Source organism: Macadamia integrifolia, chromosome 7 (genome assembly GCF_013358625.1).
Source record: "Macadamia integrifolia cultivar HAES 741 chromosome 7, SCU_Mint_v3, whole genome shotgun sequence".
NCBI classification, from domain to species: domain Eukaryota; kingdom Viridiplantae; phylum Streptophyta; class Magnoliopsida; order Proteales; family Proteaceae; genus Macadamia; species Macadamia integrifolia.
In genome coordinates, this window is record NC_056563.1 from 7,544,839 (window position 1) to 7,563,855 (window position 19,017).

The 19,017-nt window shown below is 32.5% G+C and overlaps 1 long non-coding RNA gene across 1 annotated transcript; it reads left to right on the forward strand.

Moving 5' to 3' along the window:
* The first annotated feature begins 9,546 nt into the window (after positions 1-9,546).
* On the forward strand, positions 9,547-10,610 carry LOC122083565. The gene is made up of 2 exons (XR_006141678.1): positions 9,547-9,685; positions 9,850-10,610. It is a non-coding gene; the product is annotated as an uncharacterized LOC122083565 (long non-coding RNA).
* Positions 10,611-19,017: the final 8,407 nt, after the last annotated feature.

Sequence of the window (19,017 nt, forward strand, 5' to 3'; positions counted from 1 at the left end):
CACCAAAAAAAAAAATCAAAAATTTTGTGGTCGTACCTACATTTACTAAATATAAATTTTATTACCTGCAAAGAGTATAAATATTCAAAAGTTTTCTGGTCAACCTACAATTTATTAAATTTACTTTTGTTAAAAGGTAGTGAAATCCACATATAGCAAGAAACTACTAATGGGGTGAGTTATTAAGAAATTAATTCTAAAAGTTCTAAAAATTCTCTATTAAGAAAGAATTAATCAATACCAAAAGGCTGAAAATCCTCTCTAGAAACTTGCTGTAAAAGACACCTATTGCTTGGGATAGGGCTCTTCTCCATAAAGCCTATGGATCATAAAGTGATCTCATAGCTGGGGTGACCCTTGAAGGTTAGAAATCCTCTCCATAAATTGCTACATATATGAGGTTAGATATTTTAAAAGGAAGAAGACGGACCAAAAAACCGGCCAATCAAAGTGGCCCTTATTAATTTCCATATATAAGAGATCTATATTGTATGGCTTCAGCCTTTTTGGGCTACGTGGAGGTCTCATTTTCTTAAACTGGTCTATTGTTTGGAAGGTTCTTCTATTGATAATAATGTGTCAAGGCCATAGTCGGCGGGGTTGCCTTAAATAGTAGGGGAGAGGGAAGAAGTATAGATCTAGGGTACGGCATGCTGATACCGATCTAGATCAGATTGGATAGATATGTATCAATCCCTCGATTTTATCCCTACTTTTTTTAAAAAATACAATTTTTTTTGTACTGGTTCACCTCTGAAACGATACAGGTAATCAGTCCAAATCGGTCAAGGATCACGTATCGATCTCAGCTGATACCAATATATATGGTCAATAAGATACCAATACTTGAAACCATGAGGAGGAAGATAGCTGGAAGAGGGAACGAAAGGGAGAGGGAGACGAAAGATTCCATTTATACCATTGGTGACCCTTATAGTAATAACATTTTACTATTCTTTTTACTATACACTTCAAGTGAAACGACTATTTAATCCTAATATAGCAAATACAATGATTATATGAGATTGGGCATAAAAGGGAGGTTACAAGTGACAAGTGACAATCAGATTAATCCTCTCTCTCTCTCTCTCTCTCTCTCTATATATATATATAAAAGTAAGAAGCGGCAAATCTTTCATCAGAAAATTTTCACCTTTTCTTCCTCATTATCTTTTATTTTTTATTTTTTTTACATTCTTTTTATTTTCTAAATTTCTGGTTTATTTTAGGAAAATTTATATCCACCTCCCTTTGCGTTTGCTTTTATTACGTCCTTAACTCTCGACTTTTGTTTATTACATTTAAACCCACAATAAATTTATAATAGTTAAATCATATTTTTCTTTTTAAATTCTCTCTCTCTCTCTCTCTCTCTCTCTCTCTCTAGAGGGTAGTGTTCTTCCTTTAGAAAATCTTCTATTTTAATTCTCTTCACCTAATGTTACTCGAACAAAATAGAAATTCTTATATTCTATCTTCTATATTCTCAAAACCTTCCTACAATCATACGAAATTCTTTAACAGTTTACGCTCTATATCATCTCTCCACCAGGAAACTGAGATGGCCATGCAATTGATTAAAATCTTTTTCAAGACAATAATACTTGCTTCTTGAAATAAATTTACCCTTAATTGCTCTCTTTTTCTCTCTCTACTTGCCACTTTTCCTTCTGAATCTTTTTTCCTCTTCACTATTTCTGAAATATTTTTTAGGGTTAATCTGTTTGTCACTTTGGCGGTTACAACATAAGTTGTAACCTCTCTTTTATGTCCATCAATAGATAATCATTATTCTTGCCACTTTAAGGATTAAACTGTCATTTCACTTTTTGTGAATTGAATGAAAAATTATTAAAAGTTTGTATTTTATAGGTATTAAGGTAAATCTATCGTCATAAAAACAATAAAGGGAGTGTCGGTTACTCACTTTTCGCAGGTGGAGAAGAACTTCTTGTAATTTGCATATTAAGACATGTTTCTTAATTATTTGTTTTTTATACCATATGAATGACTTTATTTATAATTTAACTTCAATTTATTTGTAAATTTCAAATACATTCCTAATCTATAACAAATTACATGTGAATCAAATATTAAGTTTGCCTCTCCCAAACAGATTGGTTCTTTCACCAAGAATTAGATATCAGATCGCCTAATCGCTTGATTTGGATTGGAATTAGTGGTTATAGATATTAATTTCTAAGCATAAGAAACCATGACCTAAATTTCATTATTCCGAATAAAAGGATAGGATGATAACCCTAATTTAAATTATATAAATCAGGGTTAAAATCAGAGCCGATTTGAGTTGGGCTGAATTAGGCCTGGTTAAAGCACAATATTATACGATCCAGCTCATCCCTATAATTAGCATTGTGGAGATCATTGGGATGGTTATATTCATATGTGAAAAGTGGTATTGGGTTTACAGTAGAATATGTGTAGATTGAATGAAGTAAGTATTTTGAGTATCCTATTTAATAAGGAAAGGGGTACCAATCAATCCTTTTTTTATTGCAATCTACATATATCATTAATCCATAATTGTTATGTGAGAGATCTAAATTCACCCATATCACTAATCTAAAATAGGTAAAAGGTTACAATCAATCCTCCTACCATACATATCATTTCCTTGATATTAGACTTAAATATATATTTTTTTGAATTGGATTTGGATATTGGGAATTTGGAAAGACAAATCACGTGGATGATGCATGATCTTAGTAATAGGTTGAACTCTCGCAATATGAAATCAAACCCAACGATTCTCTTGTGTAACTATTGCTTTTCTCGATCTCCTTCATGAAACACTCAATCTTCTTCAAAGAAAGTTCAATCCCTGGTTTTACTGCTCCGATGAGTTAAGCATATCATTGTTTTTTTGGTGAAAGAGTTAAATTAGGAAAGTGAATAAAAAAGATTGGGATGGGATCTTGGGGTCGGATTTCTCAATATACCCTTGAACTAAATGGATAAATTTGGGGAAAGAAAATCAATTAATATTATGAAATTACGTCAATTACCCTCTATTAAAATTGAACTAAACTATGTACTAGGATATCTAATGTCTGATTACAAATTTTGTTTGTAACCTGCTCAGTTACAAATAGATGAACCCTATTTTTTATTATATATTTTTTTCTATTGATTCCTTATCTCTCCTTATATTTTTCCACATTTTATATCTTTCTATATTTACACAAAAACATTCTACCGACCCCTAAGTCATAAAGAGATAATTTGTTTTTCACGTATCTCGCATCCATCCCCCTACATTCCTCATCTCTTTCTTCACTTTTTAGAGCAGAACCTTGGAATTTCTGCAAAATGGCGGACCTCAAAACCTTCTCTCTCTCTCTCTCTCTGCATCTCACATTTCTCTTTCTGTATAGAAGATCAATTATCAATTTGTATAGGTAAGCTATTATATATCTTTTATGTCGTCGATTATCAGTAATTTCTTTTACTTTATTTATTTATCGTGTATTTTTTGGGTTCGTCTCAAAGCAATCGACCGGTATGGTGAAGGGAACATTAAAGGGAAAATTACTTGATTACCCATTTATGGGTTTCCTTTTACAAAATTACCCACCAAAAGTTTTAGTTAACAAAAATACCCAAAATTAGGCTTTCCTCTACAAAATTACCCACTTAAAGTTTAAGTTAACAAAAATACCCAAAATTGAGTTTGGATTTACAAAACTACCCACACAAAGTTTCAGTAATAAAAAAATACGTGATTATATGTGGAAGATGAAGACTCACTATTTTGGGTAGTTTTGTAAACCCAAACCTGATTTTGGGTATTTTTGTTAACTGAAACTTTGGGTGGGTAGTTTTGTAAACCCAAACCCAATTTTGGGTATTTTTGTTAACCAAAACTTTTTGTGGGTAATTTTGTAAAGGGAAACCCAAAAGTGGGTAATCATGTAATGACCCTAGCAAATCATTTTATGTCGAACTATTTCTGCGATCACAGGCTATTGCATAATGTCCAACAAATTCTTCCCTGTCTCAAGGTGGTATTTTTTTTTTCTCTTCTTAAGCTTTTATCCATGTTGTTATTCGGTGGGAGACTTTGAGAATGCTTGGGGTGGAAGGCACCTATGTTCTTAGCTATTGGAGTTGAAAACGAATTTGACAAAGATAGATCTACACTATTCGGAGGATAAGTGTGGCCTTCGGATCACCTGTAACGTCCGTGGACATCAGACGACTCGCGTCTTTGTGCAGATTATTGAATCAAGTAAACCCTTTCCCTTCCCCTTTTTTATTTCATTGTTTTCTTCTATCCTTATGCTTGTAATAGTGCATCTGATATATATATGATTGTTATTATGATTGTTATTGCTATGGTTGTGTGTGTGTGTTGTTGTTTTTTTTTTTTTTTTTAATATCTTATTTTTCGAATGCTTATTTTGAGGGGTTTAGTTACCACATTTTAGGTAACCAATGGATGCGAATGCTAAGAGTGCCGAAGATGTTTTCACAAATAAAATATTATTGCAACTGCTTCATGACCCTGATAAGAGACCAACATTTGATGTTCTCCTTGTGTAGAGGGAACTGATTCATTACATTCTTCGTGTGGATTGTTGGTTCAATTAAACTCTTTTCCATTTTTTTTTTCTCTCTATCCTTATGCTTGTAATAGTCTGTGTGGTATACATGTATATTATATATTTGTCTGGGTTGGCTTATGAGGTGTTATGTTATTATGATCCTTTTATCTTTGGTGGAATGATTATTATGCTTAAATGTTGGTGTTGAAGGGATTTATTTGTTGTATTGTAGGTACCCAGCCAATGGGTGTGAATGCTAAGAGTGCCGAAGATGCTTTTATACACAAAAATTACTTCAATTGTGGATCATGACCCTGATAAGAGACAACCATTTGAGGTGTGTCTTGTGTAGGTAATTGGTTTATTGCATTTTTAGCTGAGTATTTATATATATATATATATATATATTTTATTCTCTAGGTATGGAAGGAATTACTATCTCAAGGCTTGTCTTTTTCCCAAGGTGCATTTTCATTGAAACTATTAAATATATATATAGATATATATTTTATTCTCTAGGTATGAAAGGAATTAAGGCTTGTCTTTTTCCCAAGGTGCATTTTCATTGAAACTATTATGCATATTAACTACTCTTTTGTTGTCTGTTTTCTTTACTATTGGTTCACCTTTTTTATGACATGAAAGTAGTATCATGCATTCTTTTTGGTGAAATATTATTGTATTACTTTTGATAGCTTCTCCATTCAATGATTCTTTTTTTTTTTTTCATATTTATTATTTTTCTCTATTGGTTATGAACTGGTTCTCTTCTTTTTCATGAAAAGTGATGCCTTTTCTAACTGTATGATTCTCTTAATCACAAAAGAAGTCTTCCCATCGACATATCAATATAAGAGGTCATCTCTGTATCTCATATTTTCCTTATTCATGTGATCATTTATGTTTTAATCAACCGATTCATAACTCTAATGGTTTAGTGAAATTCGATCTCGACCACCTCTCAATCCTTGGTTTGATCGATAGCTTATTTAAAAAGAGCCAAATTCCTATTATAATTTGGTAGTTGTATTCGTTAGAAGGATTCAAATTGTTTTGGATCTGTTAGGGTGAAATAGTCTATGATTCTGTGGGGTCAATTTTGTTTCTCTGTTGATCTGCATTCCCTATAGTATTGCTTCACTATGGTGAAGTACTAAAGTTATTTATCTGTCTAGGTAAGGATCTATTCTCATGATTGACGTTTTTCTCTTAAGTTTTGGTGTCGATTTGGTATTTCGTGTCATAATTAGAGTCTTGGGTGGATATTTTTTCATTGAAAAAAAATGGTGGCTGGGATTGGTATTTTAATCTTAACTTTAGGGATTGAATATTTTCTTGAGTTGATTTATGATTTTGAGGATTCTGTTTTGTTTTTGGTACAAATCTCTATTCTAAATATTTCCAGGTCTCGTAGCTGATAATGGAAAATCTGGATCCCTTTAAGACTTTATTCATGCCATCGTACTGAAAATTGGCTAATTGAAGTAGGTTTTCATATTTATGGTCTAGTGTTCCTCGTACCCTATTGAAACTATCTTTATATGATGCTTATCTAATCATTCTTTTCTGAATAGATAGAAGAGACAGTGTTTATCTCCTACTCGAACATATTGTTTAAACTTTGTGTTTAATTTGTTGCTTCCAGTTATCTCAATGTAAAAGAGAAGAAAAGATACATATAGCAATCTTAACTAACCCTCGTAATAAATTAAATTTTTATATGTTCTTAGAATATTGCTCTTATTTTAATTTATAATTGTTTTCCTGTCTATCTTTGCATATTCGAGTAATTTTCTTGTTACCCAGTACCTATGTCATAATTTCTCAATTTTTCATTTATTTTGAATTTAGGTCTTGAAGACGAGGAAATATAATTTGGGCAACTGTTATAGCTGAATTCCTTCTCTTTGAGGACTCCTTTGATTTTTTATTTTTTTTTTAGGGTAAACAAGACTCTTTTGATTCATTTTGTGAAATTATGGATGATGGACTACATCTACATCTATTGGTTGTTTCTCTGTCTTTTAGTACTTATCCTTATGTATGGTCTCTAAGGATGTAGGTGTAGTTACTGCAGTAGGTGAACCACTATTTTCATTGGGTACGATGCTTCAAATTGAAGGTCTTGGTGTTGTTCATTGTTTTATTTTGTAAACAGCGAGCTACCATGTACATTTTTCATTTTTATTCGTATATTTAATCATTATTTGGTGTCTCTTGCTCTTATTTGTGTTGATTACATCTTTTCTTCATTTTCATTTGGGTCCTAAGAGAAATAGTTTCTTTATCTATTCTCCTTTATAATTGATTTTGACATATTATGTTATGTTCCTATTATGTTGTTCGTCTTGTTTAGGCTTTATTTTACGACAGTGAAATTGGGGTCTCCTCCAAAAATAATGTATTTGCAAATTGATAATAGAAGAGACATTGTGGGTTGCTTGCAATCCCTGCTATAGTTGCCAATATCCATTAGACTCAATGGAAAATATCCATCTAGCTATTTTTTCCTTATTCTTCCAATTTATGTTAAAGTTTTTCCCTAAATTATGTAGGACCTACGAAAGAAACTATTGATCAAACATTGCCGAGAGGGATCTACTCAGCCTTTGGGAGCCAAGGTGATCATAGATATTTTCTAGGGCAAAAGACTACATGCCAATGGTTTGGAGGACTTTCAATCCATATTTTGGTATAAGACTTTTCCTAATCCAAATACATATCTTAGTTATGCTCTAAAATAGTTACTTTTAAAAGATGAGCAACTTTTTTACCAAAAAAAAGAGCAACTCTCTTGAGGAAGAAAAAGATTTACGAGTACAAGTTTATAACACTCAGATTTGCAAGAGTTGTTGAATTCTTGAAATTAATTGAGATTTTTTACTGCAGGAAATAAGTGAAAATATGATGGACATTTGCTCTAAGAAAAATATTTCGTTGCACGTGCATTTGCACGTTTATTGTTGTAACGATCCAAGAATACAGCAAGTACCAGACCCGCTTGGGAGATCGGTGAGGTGTCCCCACTAAGAATACGGCTAATACTAGGTGATTTGGGAGATCAGGCAAGGTGTGCAAACTTTAATCCCACATCACCTAGAGAGAGATTCCTGGATTAGTTAATAACCTCTAGCCTCCTTAACATGGCACAACGCGTTTTAAAGCCTTGAGAACCATGGGCCAAATAGGACAGTATTGTGCAAGGTTAATAGGGTCGGGATGTTACAATATATGCGTTTGGAGAATCTAGGTGATGTGGAAGTTCATCAACTAGTCCCTATTGAATCGACTTATTCAATGATTGCTGAAAATCAATGCTTATTTAGATGCAGAAAGGAAGATCAGAAGAATATTGGGCTATGGGAATTATTGTTGGGTTCTTAATCACTCATTGACACCCATGATCAAGGGAATTGGGGAAGCGGAGTCGTGGGATAGAAGGAGAGAGAGGGAGGGTGTGCGTGTGCATACATTATATTCAATAGGAAAATTGTTTTTTTAAGTGATGTCTATCATTTTTACTATAAAGGAAAGTGAAGCCAACTGCCCTTCATCATTTGTTTTGAACTTATTTTCTCCATTGCATCCCTAAAATGCTTAGGATGTCATTTGAGAGAATGATTTCCCTAGATCTTTCTCTATCCAGGACTATTATTATTCTTTTAAGGAAGGTGCTTTCCTCCAAACCTTTTGAATAGACAAGATCTATTATAATCTTTCCTCTTTCAAGGATGTGTGTGTGTGTGTGGATTTAGACCCTCTCTAGCCTGGGGTGGCTAGAGAGGGACGAGCAAGACATGAAGTGAGAGGGAGAAAGTGGCGGGAGAGACACTTTCTCTCTCCTATTTTGTGTTTGGCTAGTCCTTTCCACCCAACCCCTGCGGGAGAGGATCTGAATTCTTGTGTGTATGTGTGTGTGAGATAGAGATAGTCACTATGAAAATTGTCTTTTTAAGTGATATATATCCTTTTACTGTAAAAGAAAGTGAAGCCAACTGTCCTTCCTTATATGTGTGTGTGTTGTGTATTATAGTAACTATGAAAATTGTGTTTGAAGTGATGTATATCCTTTTCATATATAGCCAATCTTTTTCATTGGTTTTGAATTTGTTTTCACCCTCTGCATCCCTAAAATGCCTGGGATAGTATTTGTGGGATTTCCCTAAATCTTTATCTTTCAAGGATTAATCCTCTTTTAAGGAAGGTGATTTCCTGTAAACCTTTTGAATGGATAAGATCCATTGTAATCTTTGTTCAACTTTCCATTCAAAAGTTAATTATCTAGCTTTTAGATGAAGCCTTTTTTAATGAGATCTTTCACCAATATGGAATGAAATCTTTTTTTTTTTTTTGGGTAATCCAACAAATCATTAAATTAGGATAATGTGTCAATTTATTCTCAATTTGATCATTGTATCAACCAACAATGATCTTCGTTTGTCAATATAGGCAACATGGAGTTTCCAAAGATATTGATTGAGTTCTCTATATAAAGCCTTTCTTCTCAATTGATCATTCATACGATTTTGATTTCAATAAAGAATTCTTATAATAAGATTCATTAGGTAAAAATTCATCTCCCCCTTTTTTTTTTCCTCCACTGTTTGATATCAATATCATTTGTGTCTGTTCATTATTTGGTTGTATGATAGAATGTTCTATCTATGCCTAAGTATTTGAGCAAATTTTAGTTTGCAAAATCAATAGGATGCATATGATAGTTAGGATTTATTTCATTGATATTTTATATAAAATTTATTTTATAATTTTTTTTTTTTTTTTTTGGTTAGTGAAAATATATTCATTGAACAAGTAGATAATGAAGGAAGCTAATTTATATTATAAAAATGTCCAATAATCGAGAAGGAAGTTGTCTACTAGTATCATTTTTTATTCTCATTTCATTATTCTCTTGATCAAGACCTCTTTTTTTTTTTTTTTTTTTTTTTTTTTTCTAACTTTCAGAGTAGGAATGTGCCAACACATGGAAAATTCATTGCAAGAGAAGAGATGGAATATAACTGTTTCCAAATTCTTGACGACGAAGGAATATTTTTCCAAAAAAAAAAGACGAAGGAATACACACTAAATGTTATACAATCAGGTCAATGATTTACCAGGTGTGTTATGAGTCTCAATCTTTGTTCTATGAGTTTTGAGTCATCTACTATGTTTCTTACATATCACAAAGTAATACTTATTATTTAACAATCTATATGTTGTTTAGTTTTTGTCATGAGTTCATTATGGAGTTCTTTTTTTTTTTTTCTTTTTTTAATTGCAGAGGAAGTAAGACATGGACAAAACTGAGAAGACAAAGAAGCAAAAGAGTCCTACTGAACTTGATGAGGATAATGATACAAAGGAAACTACTGTACCCTACTTTGCACAGGAAATTGTATGCAAGGAGTGGTTCAGTATAATAGGGTTGGGGGCCATTTTGCTATCCTCATTGACCATCTTAGTACCAATAAAAATGGAAGGATTTTCTGTCTCTGAACCAATAATGGCGGATGGATTGATGTGGGCATAGGGAGTGCCCTTCGTCACCACAGTTACATTCATTACCCTGATCGATTGATACCTCCTCATCCATCTTCTCCAATTCCTATCTTCACTTTACTATTTTCATCTTCACATGGGGGCCATTGTGCCAAAGCATGTTTTGGTCCTCTTACATATTACACTTCTTCCATTCTTGGCTTTCATTGGGTTTCTCGTTATTAATTTGTGAGGTCATGTAATTGATTTGCCAATTTAAAGTAGTGATGGGAGTACGATGTCTTGTATTTCATCACTTGCATAAGTGAGCTGTTTTTTAAGGATTGTTAAAAGGTTGAAGGCCCAGCAAATTTTTCATTTCAATAAATATTTTGTATAGAATTTCACTATAAATTATAGCAATGGTTCTTTCTCTATAAGTAAAATCAAAAAGAGATGTGAGGACAAGCAGTTGTAACCCCATTCTCAATCGGTAATGAAACAGATCTCATCTCACTATAGTTGTAAACAATTTTTTTGAATAACGTAAAATCTTTGTAGCAATGTGTGTTTGCAATTCTCATTTATCTTTTTACATCGTTTTTAGTCTCATTTTCTATAAGTACAAGATCTATACAATACTTTATGTGGTGTAGAAAGAAATATCGAATAGAAATTGAAGCATTTTGTTCACTCAATAAACTTCTGAGTCTTCATACTACATTAAAGAGAATTTATAGGAGATGAGCAATCTCTCCTAAAGAAACTAGAGAAAGAAGAAATCTATAAAATACTAGTAGTTGTCTGATGTGTTAAATGAATCAAATGCAACACTTCCAACTTCACTGAGATTTTTATAATATTTGTTGTAATCAATGTACAAAAAACATTTTGAAATGTGATGACATTCTTAACCCTCTTTTATTTACTATTGTGAAAGAATTTTTTTGCATATGGATTTCAAAACTCAGAAATGACAATATTTTAAAAGTTCTGCAAGGTTCTAGGAATGCTTGGATCTTTACACACTTGTTATTCATTGATGATGCCTTCAACAACAACAATTCAGCCTTATCGTAGCTGAATAGGATCGGTTATATGGATTTGATCAATGGTCATCAGTATCTTTAGATGATCAATGGTCATCAGTATCTTTAGATGATCAAGGGAATGATATTTTTGAATTCGTCAATAGGAGGTGGGAACTTGTTGATGAGGCGAGAGTCCAATCATATGGTGGCATCAGTAATGGACTAAGGATTCTTCTTCCCATTTCGGTGAAAGAAAACTCGTGACTTAAACTATTTCTATAAAAAATTTCAACTTGAAAATGGTCTATTGTTCCAATATTAATGGATATTTTCATTCTAAACTCTTTCTCTTGTCCGCTCAAGCATGTATGTGATATAACTAGCAATCTCACAAAATTTCCTCATGGTGTTTAGGAAAGGCATGTAGTTGAGTTTGTTGTCGAAGAAGAGCCTTTACTAATTCTGATTTTTTTTTAATGAAAATAAAACCATTTACAGAAAACAACTATTCTACATCGACAAGACAACCACAACTAACTAAGGCAATTTGTATCATTTATGTTTTTATTTATGACTCACTTAAAAAAAATTAATGAAACTCGTTTGGTAATATTAGATATTCGTTATTATAGAAGCTTAGCAATTTACGAATAACAAATGCTAGCAATACTATCTAACCTAGTAGCAACAGAAATCATACACTTATCCTTAAAAGCTATAGCTACATCCATCTTAGTCAATAATCAAGAAATATTTATGAGAGTATCAAATTATTCCTATAGTCATCTTCTTTGATGTATTCTTTTTTTTTTTTTTTTTTTGTTAACCAAGGTGTCCAGGTCAGCTTACGCGCACCTTGACTTATCCTCGAGGAGACTAGCACAACAACCCACTCGCCATGATCTCCACTTAAATCTTAGATGCACAGATAGAGAATTGAACCTGGGATGGTGCGCCTATCCACTTAATCCCCAATTCGCCCAACTATCTGGGCAACCCATAGATGGAATCTGAATTCTTCTGCCACTGATTGATTCAAAGATTTTTTTTTTTAGGTATTAGTGCAAACCTTGTATGACACCTCTGGCCTTTAATGCTAGTATATTCCTTGAAATTCTATTACTCAATGAATCAAAGTGAAATTGTGATTTAAAAAGGAATAATAGAAGCCTAGCCATTGTAGTGAGATTTAGAATCAACATCGCTATCACAAATAATGACAAGATGATCCTTAGATTGGATTTATTAGTAATCAATAAAGGACCTGATTGATTCGTGAAGGAATCTTAAGTTTTCTCAAGACCCAAAAACAGATTAAAATGACTTAATACTCTCTTTTACACTAATAGGTTTGTTGTTTGGTCGGTGACTAAATATAGATAAAGATAAAAGAATCATATATAAATCTATCACATCATCATTGGGGAATTGGAAATTGTGTTGATAGGCATTCGATCCCAGGTTTGACTCTCCATCTGTACATTTGCGATTTAAATGAAGACCATGATAATAGGTTGCTGCGCTAGTCTCCCCGAGGATTAGTCAAGATGCGCGTAAGTTGGCCAAGACACCTTGAATCTCTCACATTATTGAGATGGATTATGGTCACTATGATTGGCTGGCTTTTGTTTTGTTCTTTTTTTTCTTTCAACAATTCAACCCCATGTATGTAGCAACCAATAGGTAATTCTCCCACTGTGGAAAAATATGAAGAAGATTTCATTTATTGGTTATATTCTAATATAGAAAATCAATGGCTTTATAACTTGCCCAATTAGTAGTTTCTTACTATATGTAAATTTCCTTAATTTTTACAAAGTTGAAAATTCAAAAATTGTGATCCTACCTACATTTTATTACCAACAAAAGAATTTAAATTTTCATTACTTCTGTGGCCAAACCATAGTTAGTAAATTTGAAAACGGTAATAATACGGGAACGGATATGAAAGGCAACTAAAACAGACTATACAAAAATAATACTTTTCAGAAATTCAGCGTAATAAAATGCACACAGCAATGATACGTTACGTGTTTAATACGATTGCTATATAAAAATCCGAGAGCAAAAATACGGGTTTATTTTGATACTAAAGATGAACTAAAACTAGTTGTTTACAATTAAATTATAGTATCCCATGCTCTCATGAACACCTAAATCCAATCTAGCTCTTTAATTGAGGATCATTTCTTATTTTTATATTTTTACATCTAATATTTATTAAGTTTAATCATGTCTATCATAGCCAATGTTGATAGGGGACCGATCAACCGCTTTCTAGCATAGTAAATAATAGCATATATTTGTCAAAATAATAATAATAATATCATATGGATAATCATTTAACAATTTAAAATATCATCATTGATAATAATAATAATAATATCATATGGAGAATCATTTAAAAATTTAAAATATCATCATTGATATTATCATATCAAACAAGAAAATCCACAGCAACCCCTAGTAATGCGGATCCGTATTATAAAATCGGAATCAAATCACGTATAGGTCCATTTAGATATTCAATAATTCAATCATAATAACTAATGATAGATTTGTAATTAAGGTAGGATCTTAAATTGAGTGGCAAAATTATAATTAAGTAGACTTAATAGGCTAATGGATATGAACAAGAGGATGGACACATAAGGTTCTTGATTAATAGATTTAGGATAAGTTTGAAATGAAGTTAAATAAAGGGTATAAGGTAATAAAGGAGAGAGTGAGCGGTAATATGGAAAGAATGTTTGGAATTAATAAAATAAGAAAGGGAAACGCATGTCATCCATATTTTTCTCAAAATCGAGAAACCTACGGAAAGGGAGAAGTGTCGTTTTGACTTTTGGGGTTGAGTTTTTTCCCCCAAACTAAACATATTAATAAGAATAAAATGTATTATATCCGTATAATACGTGTATAATATGGATTTTTTGGATTGATGCGCCAAATTATGACTTTTTCATTGAAACGTTCAGATATGGAAAAAATCCGCATATTATACGCAAATAACTATGGACCAAACAACAATTTATTAAATTTACTATTGTTAAAAGGTAATGAAATTTAATGAAATTTATATATAGGAAGAAATTACTAATTGGGTAAGATATCAAGAAATTGATTGTAAAAATTCTAATTATTCTTTTTTTTTTCAATAGAAGATCATAATTCATTTAGAAGAAATACGAATGTACAAGACAAAGATAAAAAAACAAAAGCCAAAACGCGAGAAATGAGAGTCCCCAACTTTAGTATTACTATCAGCAGGGACTCACTACCGTTATCTTGTAAATCGGTACCGTGGTCTACTAGCAACTTCTTAATTATTCTCTATTTAGAAATAATTATTAAGTAATACTAGAATGCAAGAAATCCTCTCTAGATTATTATTTCATAGAAACTTGTTGGAAAAGATATACATGGCATTGGAGTTTTAAAAAGAAAAAGACAGACCATAAACCAAGCCAATCAAAGTTTCCCTTATAAATTTTCATAAATAAGAGATCTACATCTTGTGACTTCTGCCTTTTTTGGGCTATGTGCATGGAGGTGTCATTTTCTTAAATTGGTCTATTGTTGGGAAGGTCCTTCCATTGATTAACAATGTGTTAACAATGTGTGAAGGCCATGATCACATCCCTATTTTGTGACCCAATGAATTAAGACCTTTATGCTTTTGTTTTCAATAGTCAAAATGAAGTTACCTAAAAAACATTGAGGTTGATTTGGCAATCCATTTTCAACATTCATATACCAATGTAAGTAAATTAGATAGGAAGTGATTTTCAATTTATAGATTATGGTGTGGATGTCTCTATAACATTTGGATGCCAGCCAAGCCACCACATGGTATGTATTTGGCTAGATAGATAGGCCACTTTTACAAGAGCTATGACGATAAGTTCATATATATATATATATATATATCCTCTGTGTTTGGAGAATCCGGGTGATGTGGATGTTAATCACTTAGTGTTGAAAACCAGTGCTTATTCAGATGTAGAAAGAAGGGAAGAACAAACTTAGGCTGGAGGAAGTGGTTTTGGGTTCTTAATCACTCATTGACACCGATGATCAAGTGAATTGGGAAAGCTAAGTTGTGGGGAACAAGGAGAGAGAGAGAGGTGTAGGGTGTGGGCGGGTGTGTGTATACGCGTAAATGTGTCTGTGTGTGTGCATACTTGCGTGCGTCACTATGAAAATTATGTTTTAAGTGATGTCTATCCTTTTACTATAAAGGAAAGTGAAGCCAGTTGAACTTCCTCATCTATTTTAAATTTATTTTACCCATTGCTTCCCTAAAATGCCTTGGATGGTATTTGGGAGATTTTCCTAAATCTTTCTCTTTCAAAGGCTATTCCTCTTTTAAGGAAGGTGCTTTCCTCTATACATTTTGAAAGGAAAATATCCATTATGATCTTTCCTTAATTTTTGTTTCCTTCCGTTCAATTGTTAATTATCTAATTTTTAACAATATAGAATGCACGGTTGTTTTTTCTTTTCTGTAATGATATCTTTCAACAATATGAAATGAAACATTTTTTTCCTATTATTATTCAACAAATCATTAAATTGGGGTGATGTGTCAATTTATTCTCAACTTTATCATTCTATCAACCAACAATATTCTTTATTTGTCAATTACAGCAACATGGAGCTTCCAAACATATTGATTGAGTTTCTTCTCCATTGACCATTCATATGATGTGAAAGAATTCGTGCATTATTCTACAAAAAAAAAAAAAAAAAATTCTTGCATTTCGATTCTCTAGGTAATTGTTCATCTCCCTCTTTTTTTTTTTTTTTTCTTCAATTTTTTATATCAATATCATTTGCATTCAATTACCAATTTGGTTGTTTTTGACAATGTTAGAATGTTCTAAGGATAAGTGTATTAGTTTGTAAAATTAACAAGTTACATATGATAGTTGAGACTTATTTCGTTGATATCTTATATAACTCTTCTTTTTATTTTTTTAGTGAAAAATATATTCATTAAACAGACAATGGATGAAGCTAGCTAAGTTACAATAAAAGTGTCCAATAACCAAGAAGGGAGTTGTGTAGGCAACAAAATTGATCTACTACTACATGAAAATGGGATATTTGCAACACAATTGTGGGAGTTCTAGTAGCGGTTTTTTTTTTTTTTTTGGTAATTGCCACTATTTATCATACAATACAACAACAATAACATCAAAAATCTTGTCTCAACTTAATGGAGTCGGCTATATGGAGATTTCAAGAAAAAATAAATGCGATGATCCATGCAAAATGATTGACAAGTTATGGCTAATTATAATTAGTGTTGACTGTCAACCTGACGCAGTAGTCGCTATATATAATAGTGACGTGGATTAAATAGGACATAACAGGCCTAATGACGGGCTTGGACATTGCCATGAATCTCATGATACAAACATGTGTTATAATATGAAAGGACTCTTTCATGTTATTGATCATATAGGCAGGATTTAATTATCATCTTGGTCTTACGTACTTGATGGTCTCTCATTTTTCCTACTATCTTGGTAAAAGAATTTTTTTCTATTTAATTATATTCTTTTTTTTTATGATTTTTTTTTTCTAGAGTCGGAATGTACCAAAATATTGCAAATGCACTAAAAAAGAAGAGATGGAAGATAACTATTTCCAAAGCGTTAAGGACAAAGGAAAATACCGAAAGTTATACAATCAGATCAATGATTTACCAGGTGATACACAAGTTTCAATATTTCTTATATTTCCATAATTTTTGCCGTTAGATTAATGGGGTTTTAATTAGGTGGAATGTTGTGAGCAAGTTTATGAACTTTTCCACCACAATGGAATGTTAGAATGTTTAGTTACCTCGGGTGGATTTTGAGTTAACAACAGAAAAACATGTTCTTTTTTCTTGTCTGCCCACATGGCCAACATTTTCTCTCACCCAACTCTTACAAAAGTTTTACCAATTTGATAGGAATTTGTCAAAATTCCAGGGATTTTGCGAAGCTGCTAATCAGCACTGGCGAAGCTTCAAGGATGGAATCAAAGTCACCTTGTTACGTCTGTGGCTTTGCTGATCATCAAATTGATCAACAGTTGCAAGAGTCTATTCTTGAACGACCTTCTCATCACAGGGCCATTGTAGGAGGTTAGCAAGTTCACCAAATCCACCGAGTAACAGAAAGTGGTCAGAGTACTAATACCTACGGCCGGAATGAGCTTCCTCCAGTCATCAACCTTTGGTCGCGACCAACATTAAGGTGTACCAACAGCATTTGCCTAGTTCAGTTGGTGAGTTGTGGTGCACAAAAAGCCCATACTCATCAGGAGGTCTCTAGTTCGAGCTTTTTGGCCGTTATCTACTTTCCTCCCTATCTATCCAAAAAAAAAAGACATTAAGGCATATGCCTAGCCCATTTGATTGACCTTCCTAATTTAAAGTAATTGGAAAGCTACCGAGGTTTCGTTTTGCATCCTAATGATCTAAGGCTTTTAATTATACCTGTTTGTTTTGCCGTGGGGTTTTGCCAATGGCAATGCCGAAGATGTATCCTCAAGACAGAGGTCTACAATCTTGTTATCTACTGATGGCTATGTCGTAGGCAGAGTGTCAATACTATTTTGTATTTATTTTTCATCTAGGATTCTTAGACGTAAAACTATGTACATTATTTCTAATTAATATATTCTTTTGCTGACCTTTAACCTCTAAAAAAAAAAGTGTAATGGACATGATGTATATAATATTTTATTATGAGATAAAATGTAATATTGAATTAGAATTGAAATATTTTTGTCCTCTCAATAAATCTTTTAAGTCTCCTTACCACATTGTAGAAGAAAAAAAAAATGGGAGTGGTGCAATTTCTCTCTAATAAATCGAAGAAAGAAGACATCCTTGATATGTTTAATGAATCGAATGTAACACATCCGACTTCCTTGATATTGTTATAATATTTTCTGTAACTGATATGCATAAAGAGGTTTGAGACAGGATGCTTGCCCCACTTTTATTTGTTAATACAAAAGATGTTCTTTGCAAAGGGATTGAAACTAAGGGAGAACAAGAGTTGAGTTTGCAAGTAGGGGCTTGATCCATCTTTAAAGGTAAGTGGCTTAAGCCTTTATGCCCTATTATGTAATTAGTTGTCTGTCAAGGCTTAGCTTCTTTAACTTGCTGTAACTATTGTTACAGAAGTAAAAAGAAGAGGAAGAAAGCCATTTAAGGAACAAAGAAAGGATTAGAAAGAATGAGGTGTAGAAGAATACTTCAATAAAGGTAAGAACTGTGAAAATGTAGTATTATAGACATTAATTAGTCACTATATGTTGTTGTAACTACTATTCACAATAGTCATAACCGAAGAAAGAACATAATAGAAGGAAGAAATATAAGAGGAGGGATCTTCTATATATATAAGAAAAAAAAATGATTGGTAGAATCTTTACATGTATGATGAAAATTTCAACGAAAAATGTTAAATGCATACTAAAATTGCTGGAGAATTTACTGTGAATGCCCTAATGTCTCATTGAAATGATGCAAAAAATAGATCCCTCAATGAGACAAAGGGCATACCTATTCGGTAGTATGGGGAATAGAAGCAATATGTACACTATAGGTGGCATGAGCAATGGAAGGTGGAAGAAAAAAAAAACCAAACAAGAGCAGTATTTCATTGTCCCCCCAATCACTGACACTAGAAAAAGTAGCACCTAGATGAGAGATCCTTTTTTATTGATCACATTTTACTTAATCCGATTGATAAGAGTCAGTAGTATGAAGACTGCAGTATGTACCTGCTTGTAGTCTTGTACAATTCAATAAAAAATATCCCACCTTAAATAAATAAATAAAATCTCCTGCTCTTCCCTCCCCTCCCCTCCCCTCTCAAAAACTTTCCTCCACATTTCCATATCAGCCCAACCACCATTGAAATAGTTAGAAT